The following is an 8890-nucleotide window of genomic DNA, read 5'->3' as shown; positions in this document are numbered from 1 at the left end:
CAATGAAGGTCTGCTTTTCTAGAAGATCTTGGGCTCTTCACTTTACTTTCCCCATTATCAATCATTTGACCTACATATCTGCCTTCTTAACCAGTAATTGATGGCTAGGTCAATACAAGAACTAGGAAAGATGAGGTGGGAATGAGCTGGTATAATGGAATGTATTACCTCATTCTGTAGGCGGAAGAGGGAGTGTATTTTGATGTTCATTTTGTGTAAAGTTCTCTGTAAGCAGAAAACAAACACGGAAAAAAGTGATCTGAGTCAGACCTTTCTCCTTCATTTGCTAGCATTCCCTTTCCAAGGGTTGCTTGTTTGTTTGCTTTTAACATGGGAGGAATTCAAAATGCTGGGAACTGAAAGCAACATTTCCAACTTATGGGTTTGTACAAGTAGCAGACTGAAGTGGGGGGTGTGGTGACTGAATTATGATGTGACAGAACAGACTGTGCCACTTCAGGTTGTAGGTGGGTAACATGTTTTAGTATTCCCATATATTTATTTCTTAATACATCCCTGTGTAGGCAGTAAACTAACAGAGCAAATAGATATGCCCTCCAACATTTCACAGATGAAAATCAGGACATATGTAGCCAGACAACATCAGAGTGTTGTCAAGATGTCAGTGAATTAGGAAGGACACAGAAGCTAGGAGAGGCTGGCAGCAGTTTGCTTTTGCCTGAGTCTACTGGAAAGGGTAAGATTCCACCCACTCCTCTTTTTCTCTCTCTCCTGAGTTAACAGTGCAAAGTACTTTTGCACTTTATACTCCGTTTGGGGCAGTGGATGAAAGCTGAGGACAAAGGGGAAAAGCAGGAAAAAGAGAGAGAAAGTGGGGCATTTCAAAAGCTTTTGGCTAGTAATGATGTATTCATTACCTCCATGGTGGCAAAATTTGCTTTAGCTACTAGTAAGATTAGACTTAGTTCTCAAGATGGTAGTGAGGATTAGAAGTCTCATTTGCCATATGTTTTTATCACTGTTGTTGCATTACTGTATCATACTGATGGGATTATTATTATTATTATTATTTATTTGTATTTCCCCCCCAGAAATTCTGTGTCTTGATCCTTTTATATTGCTTTTGTATCTACTGGTTGGACCAGTATCACATTGTGACAGCTTTTAGCTTTTAACAATAAAGTTATTTTACCTTAACAAAAGCAAGTGGGACAACAGAGGATTAATTGGGACTGTGTGACAAATGGGGGCAGTTGGTGGGTATGGGTAGATGGTTAGCCTAGTATTTTCTTTTCTTTTTTCCTTTTTTAAATTAATATTTTTAAATTTAAAATTTGTTTTAAAAAAGTATAGTCATCCCTCCATATTTGCGGCTTTGATATTTGCGGGTTTGATTATTCATGGATTTCATTAATATGTTCTCTCCAGGACTGTCTAGATCCTCCAGTGCAACTCTGTGGTCAACTTTAACTAAAAGTTGCACTGAAACACCATTTGTAGCTACTCCAGTGCCATTCTATGGTCAGTGTATGTTGGACATTGACCACAGAGTTGCACTGGAGGACCTGGAGATTCCTAGAGAGGTGTCCTCTCAGGTAAAAACTGTGTTTTTTGTTATTTGCAGTTTTTCCATATTCACGGGGGTCTAGTTCTCCTAACCCTAGTGAATATGGAGGGACAACTGTATTTTCTTACTTGGAGGAAATAGATCACAGTTACCTACGCCTAAGAAAATGAACTTGGAATGCCAAGTTTTTCATCCTGAAATCCTACTATACTAATTGAGATTGTTTACCATTGCTGTATCCTGTGGGGAAAACAGATGTGCACTGCTTTTTTTTCACTTGGAAAAAAAAATTGTGCATTTGTTACATGGGCTCATCCTTAAGTAATTTATCACATGACACTGATATGCCAGAATTTCATAGCACTGGTCACACCTTAGACTGGATTTCATTGCATAACGCTACTGTTCTCCCAGTAGCTTCTGGAGGATGCCATCCTCATTGTACATTTGGCTCTAGTCACATAGCCAGATGCTTCTCAGCTGTCTTCTGATCAATACCAGACACTAAGATTATCACATGGCTCCCCCCCCCCCCCCAATCTGTGCATGGGCTGAGACCGTGTATAAACAGATGTTATTACACAGCTCTGTGCCCAGATCGAAGGCATCCCGTACCCGATTGGGACTTCTGCCATACGTAGCAATGAATGGAAAAGTACTGTTTTTTGCTAAGTACGGGAGAAGTCCTGATCGGGTATGGAATGCCTCCAATCTGGGCACAGAGCTATGCGATAACATCCGTTTATACATGATCACGGTCTCAGCCAGTGCCCAGATCAGGAGGAAACAGCCAGTGTGATAATCTCCTAAATTGGATTTGGGAAGGCACCAGGAAAAATATAAGTTTTCAGAAGTGTGTTGGTCACTGTTCAGAGAAAGTAGAGAATTCTGACCTCCACAATGAAGAGAGAGAGAGAGAGAGAGAGAGAGAGAGAGAGAGAGAGATTGGATTTGTATCTGCATATGTCACTAATATGATGCTAGTAATTGCATTGTAGATCTTCCACCATCAGTATTTCTGCCAGTAAGAGCCCTAGAACAGGGCCTGCTAAGTGGCCCCAGAATCAAGCCCCCAATTATGCCAGTCTGGAATTGATGTAAGTAATCCTCCCAACACACATACAAACTGAAATTGAGAGGGAGTTAACAAATAAAGCATGTCCCCCCAGATGGAAACTGGGACACCTGTGGGCAAGCAACAACAGAGTGTAGTCAAGATGGTAACAATTACTAATGTGGAAAAACACACAAGCTAAAAGAGGCTGCTGCAATTTGGTTTTGCCTGAGCCTACTGGGAAGGGCAAGATTCTGCACCCTTCTGTTCTTTCTCCTTGCTAAATTGTGTGGAAATTACTTTTGCATTTTGAACTCAGTTTCTAGCAAGCAGAGGGGGAAATGGGAGGATGAGAGAAAACCTGGGAGAAAACCTGGGACATTTTTTAAAGCAGCTGCAAAAGTGGGATGGCAGAGGATTAACTGGGACTATCCCTGTCAAACCAGGAGAGTTGGAAGATATGATAAAGTTTATCTACCACTTGAATCCCACTATCCATGTAGGATCATTATCTAGATATATATCTATGGTTATTTTTTATTATTGTTATGGTCATTGTTAGAATCATATAGTAGTGATCTGTGACACTGCATATATACCTGAGGCATGAATACTGTACTCCATCAAAGCATCTGTGGAAATGGATTTTGCTCATGTTAAAATAAATTGGTTAGTCTTAATGGTGCCATACAACTCCTTTCCCCCTTCCTCCTCTCCTTCTTTTTGTATGCTAATTAGTTTTTCTTACCAAAGAAAATATGTACACAAAACTACAAAATAAAGTACAAATTTTACAATGTTTAGAGATTTAGGTACCTTCAGACTCATCACCTGATACTATTTGAACTCCATATGTGTGAAACATTTTGATAGAAAAATTTAACCCAAGGCGACTTGCTCTCATAAATAAATAAAGCCTGTGTAGTGGAACAGTTTCAAACACATCAGCTGCTTTGTTAGTTTTCCACTACTGAGATGTATGGATGTTGACATAATCATTTGGCTTCACTTTAGTAAGAGCTAGTGGTACCCATGTTTGACTGTCAGCAAAATGTAATTTGGTACCATTAAGGGTGATGGTAGCAGAAATTCTTAGGTTGTGTCCTTACATAATACAAATAAAATGTTTCCACAATAATTTGTAAAGTAGATCCATAGATCCTTGAGAGTACTATATGAAAGTGAACCAACCTAAGAATTATCTAGGGACAAATCCCATCATTTATTATTTGTACTTAAATTGTACTTGAATAAGTATAGAATGAGAGCCAGTGTGGTGTAGTGGCTAGAGCATTGGATTACACCCTGGAGGTCAGAGTTTCATTTCTGCTCAGCCATAGAAACCCACTGGATCACCTTGGGCAAGTCACACTTTCTCAGAAAACCCCATGAACCCATGGTTCATCTTAGGGTAATCAAAAGTCAGAAATTACTTGAAGGCAGCATCAACCAACAAGTATAGAATGCAGATTTTATTGATATAATCTTGAAGTTCTAGTAAGACTACCAGAGTTTTGCTAGAAAGTCATATTTTGTACAGGTTTAAAACATAAGTATTTTCTTCCCTTCTTTACTTGTGAATGTATCACAGATATAAGCACTTGATTAGAATTTCCAACAGTGTCTTCAAAAGCCAGTGCTTCTTTGTTGTTATGGGAACTTGATGTACTCATACCTATTCTATACTCTGCAAGAATTTTAACACACTTCAGTGGTGCTCACATGTGTATTATTACTGTATATAATTATGTGTTGTCCTTTAACTTTTATATTTTTATTTTTGTGTAGCCACGAAGAAGGCCACTGAAATATATATAGACTGAAACATGTAGGGCTTTTTCCAAAATGAAAACAGTCATCCACTGAGTACTTGGAGATGTGTCTCTGTTTTCTAACCTTTGGATTCCATTGGGTGCTGCCCAGGTTTTGTCTCTTCAACCAGAATGTTGGCCAGGTGGTCAACTGGGATTGGTCCAAAATGGACTGTAAACTGAGATTAGTGATGGATAACACACTGTGTTAAAAGACTTTGCTGGTTACTATGTATTTGTTTTTCAGTGCTGATGCTAATTCCTACCTTTCAGGCCTTAAGTGGGGAATATGTGTCTTCCAAATCTTCCTGTACAAGAGATGTGATGGAGAACCCACCAAAAATCTACTCAGCTCTAGAATGTTTTCAACAGGGCTACTGTGCAGGTGTAAAGGACATGTGGGTGATTACAAAGACCATGGAGAAGAACACACATTGCTCATCCCCACCCTAAGTAACTTGTGACCAGCCTATGCCAAAAGATGACTTGTTCCAAGTATCAAAGCTGTGAGGCTAGGTCCAGGAGCAGAAGAACTTTGTTCACCACAGTCACCCAGCTCCTAGAACTCCTTCAGAAAAGCTGTTTACTGTTGGCCTTTGGATTCTGAAGGTATTTTCATTTCAAAAGCCTTTGATTAATTTTTTTAATGTATCGGGCCTGAGCCTGGCCTATTGCACTACAAGAATTTCTGATAAATAGAAAAACATGGCCTCATCTCAAGACCAGCACTTAATACTGAGCAGAAAGGGTGGGCTAGGTTTGTCTAGGAAAGATGTCATCCTCCTTTAAAAATAAATTATGCTACAAAAATCAGCCATATCACCCATGGTTGTACTGGCTGGGGGTTCTGGCAGTTGCAGTTCAAAACAGTAACTATCAGATGTGGCATAGCCAGAAAAGACTGGAATTCCATATCTGGTTTTAGAAAGACCTGACTTTTCGGGTTTTGATTTAAAAAATGAAACAAAAAACCCCCAAGCTATATTATGCACCTTAGTTTAAAGGAGAATCATACATTCTGGAGCATAACTCTGGGCATACTAGCTGGGAATTCTGGGAACTACAATCCCAAAATTAACTTTTCCAAGGTCAGAGCACAGACAATAGCACTCATCCCCATCACTGCCAACCACCAGTTTCTTGTAAGCCTGCCAGCAAGGCCAGGAATTCACTGCAGGCACCAATTTTTAGCCAGACCTGGCTTTAGAGCCTTTAAAAGCACTTTCATTTTCAGAAATTGTCAGTGGTGTCATGTGCAGGCATTCATCATGAGAATCCCCAAATCCTTATACCCACATAGAATCCAGAATTGTTGATCCATATCAACAAACCAGTTCTGGCAGTTTTCATCACTCATAGGGCAGTCTTTTCTAATACTAATGGGTTTTAATTGCCCATTCAAGATCAAGCCACCCCAAAGGACTTGTATTATAACATGGGTAATTCACAACAACCTATTGTAGCTGGGAAATGTTGTTGATCATTAACAAGATATACATACTCTCCAACATTTCACAGAGGGAAGCTGGGATATATGTGGTCAAGCATTATCATAGTGTGATCAAGATTGTGAAAGTTATTAATGAGGAAGAACACACAAGCTAGGAGAGGCTGCAGCAGTTTGTTTTTGCCTGAGGGCCTGGACAAACCGACACTATGTGCCATCCTGGGCCTGAACTAGGGTTGCCTACTGCTTCTTCTTGGGGCTTCTTTTCCCAGTGGGTTGGGTTGTGGCGTGCGGCTGCTGCATTCCCAACCCAGCCCGTTCAGGAGCGGCATAGAGCCGCAACTGAACAGGCAGTTTCTACAGCCTCTGAGTATACAAAGAAGGGCAATATTATACCCCCTCCTTTCCTTCTCTCTCACTGAGTTAATTGAAAGCCAATTACTTTTGTATTTTAAACTCATTTTGCAGCAACTGAAGTAAGCTTAGGACAAAGGAGGGAAGTAGAAGGAAGAGAAAGAAACCGGGACATTTTAAAAGCAGCTGAAAAAGTGGACTGATTAATAATAATAATAATAATAATAATAATAATAATAATAATAATAAGTTTTATTTATAGACCGCTATTCTGCAATGATCATAGCGGTGTACAGTAAAAAAAAAAGATGATTCATTGGGACTGTTCTTGCCAAATCAGGACAGTTGGAGGTTATGCATTTATATGCTGCCCTTCAACCAATGAGCTCAAGATAACATGGGTCTTTTCTTCCTCACTTTATCCTCACAACAACCCAGTGAAGTGAATCAGGCTGAGAAAGTGTGACTGGCCCAAAGTAATTCAATATGTTTCATGGGTAAGTGGGGACTTGAACTAGAAATTCTCTTACCATTACTCTTACCACTATAACACACAGGTTTCCAGTCCTGCCCATCCTAGCTACTTTGAAGAATGCAGCTAAATTCAAAGAGGATCAGAAAGCTTGAGATGGACATCAGATGAACTCTTTGTTCCTGTAATAAAAACAGACTATTACTTTGATCCTACAAGTCTAGCTTCTCTAATGCTTTGAAAATCAATAGATGAAGCTTTTCATGGTATGAAAATGATCACCTGAACATGTTGCAGCAGCAAATTGATTTTTGGAACCCAATAGCAGTATTCTTGTTTTTCAGTACTAACATTCCTTCCAGACAATCACAGAAAAGGCTCAAAATAACTAACTCAAACTGTGAACAGTAAAATCTTGAAGGATCTACATGGGAAAATATTATTTTAAACGAAGAAACAAGGTCAACAAAGCATTGTCTCTCATATGGAACACTGTCTTTCCCCATTCCTGTCCTGGGTTGGGAGACCCAAGGGCTGCTTCGTAATAATTTGGATCACAAGAACATATCTGTGTGCATTGCCCAGACCTCTGTTCTAACTAGACAGAAATCTACAACATTCTCTTGAGTACTCCTGTACAATTGTTCTGACATATAGTTAAACTGAGTTTTTAAAAGTCCAGTCAAAAACAGCTACTTTTTATTTACACATTGTTCTGTCTTTATATTAGTAATAATGTGGTGTGTCTGGTACATTTATATTTATTTTATAAGTCATACTGAAAGAACTCTCTTGCTTCTTAAGCCAAAAATGGATGTATTGCTGCTGCTTTTGATTAAACGAATGGCCCTGACTTATGCCTTGCCGTTTCTCCACCATTTATAGTTTCCCTTCAGTGACTCTTAGCCTCTTTGGGCTTGGTTATATTTTCTTTCACTACAATGCAGCTCTCTCTTTAAGTGAACCTTAGCTGGAAGTACTCCAAAATGAGTCCTGAGCTTGCATTATATGTGATCTGTATTTTATTAAAGAGCAAGATTTATAATGAAATGTATCACACTGGGGCTGTATTTTCCCCCAGATGTTGTCAGTTCCCAATGTCACTTGACATTGTATGTATTTCTTTGTAACACTACCAGTGCATGAAATACCTTGTGATTTTTCCCCCAACCTGTGTGTAAGCTGCACATACAGATGGGAGGGTGAAAGGCAGTTTCACTCACACACTTCGCATTAAGCCAAGAAACCACAAACTGAATAAACCAGTGTGGTCGGCATGTAACCCATTTGCTCCTCCTTTTGCAAAAGCATATCAACCAGGAAGGATTTATGTTTCATATGAGCCCAGGGTTATTGCTAAGGATGCTTAAAAAAGAAAAGAAAAAAGAAAGAAGATGAGGATCATACCCTCCAGCATTTCACACTGGAATACATGTAACAAACAAACAAACCATTATAATGCTGGAAAAAAGTGTGGAATTAACCAGAAATTGATTTTTTTGTGCAGAAGGATAAAGCCACCGTTAGTTCTTGTACTCAAAACAAAATCCTGTGCTCAGAATTATTTGATTCTAAGTATAAGCTTATCGCATCGCGTTCCGAGAACGTTATTGGAACCCGATTGGAACAGAACACTTTTAACTTTACCGCACGTTTATGTCCCCATCGGGTTCCCATCGCGTTCTACATACCCCTCAAAGCGTTCCATATGTGTTCCTCGGAGGGAACGGATGAGAAAGTGATCCAAGCTTGTGGAAACGTTTTTAAAACGGTCCAAGAAATGTGAGAGCGGTAATGTAACCGTTCTTACTTCCGTTCTCATGATCTGCCTTGTTTTGATTGGCTGAACGGACTTCCCTCCCTGCATTCCTCCCCATTCCTAGAGCGTCGGTTTTCTTGCTCTCCCTGGGACTCATCGAGTAAAATAAATAGAGAAAAAAAATCAAGCCCCACCATTTGTGAGGGCTATGTGTAGATAGATGTGTGTATAATTATGGTATTATATATATGTATATGGAAAACTCTCTCTCTCTCGCTCTGTCTCTATCTCTATATATATACATACATATGTATATACAACATATATATATATCTATAAGAAACATGTGAAATATGTAATAAATAGAAAACATGTTTTATACACACACACACACACACACACACATATATATAAATGACATCTATATAGATTAGTAATATCAATGTTTGTATATATAGATAACTG

General features: G+C 39.1%; 1 long non-coding RNA gene across 1 annotated transcript; it reads left to right on the top strand.

The window, feature by feature from the left end:
• The first annotated feature begins 558 nt into the window (after positions 1-558).
• Positions 559-7473, top strand: LOC149324041 (uncharacterized). Its single transcript, XR_016280304.1, has 3 exons — positions 559-697; positions 4667-5002; positions 6752-7473. It is a non-coding gene; the product is annotated as an uncharacterized LOC149324041 (long non-coding RNA).
• The last annotated feature ends 1417 nt before the right edge of the window (positions 7474-8890 follow it).

Source organism: Sceloporus occidentalis, unplaced genomic scaffold, assembly GCF_023333645.1.
Source record: "Sceloporus occidentalis isolate IW3139 unplaced genomic scaffold, rSceOcc1.0.p SCAF_1, whole genome shotgun sequence".
Taxonomy (NCBI): domain Eukaryota; kingdom Metazoa; phylum Chordata; class Lepidosauria; order Squamata; family Phrynosomatidae; genus Sceloporus; species Sceloporus occidentalis.
This window is presented reverse-complemented; position numbering and strand designations above follow the sequence as displayed.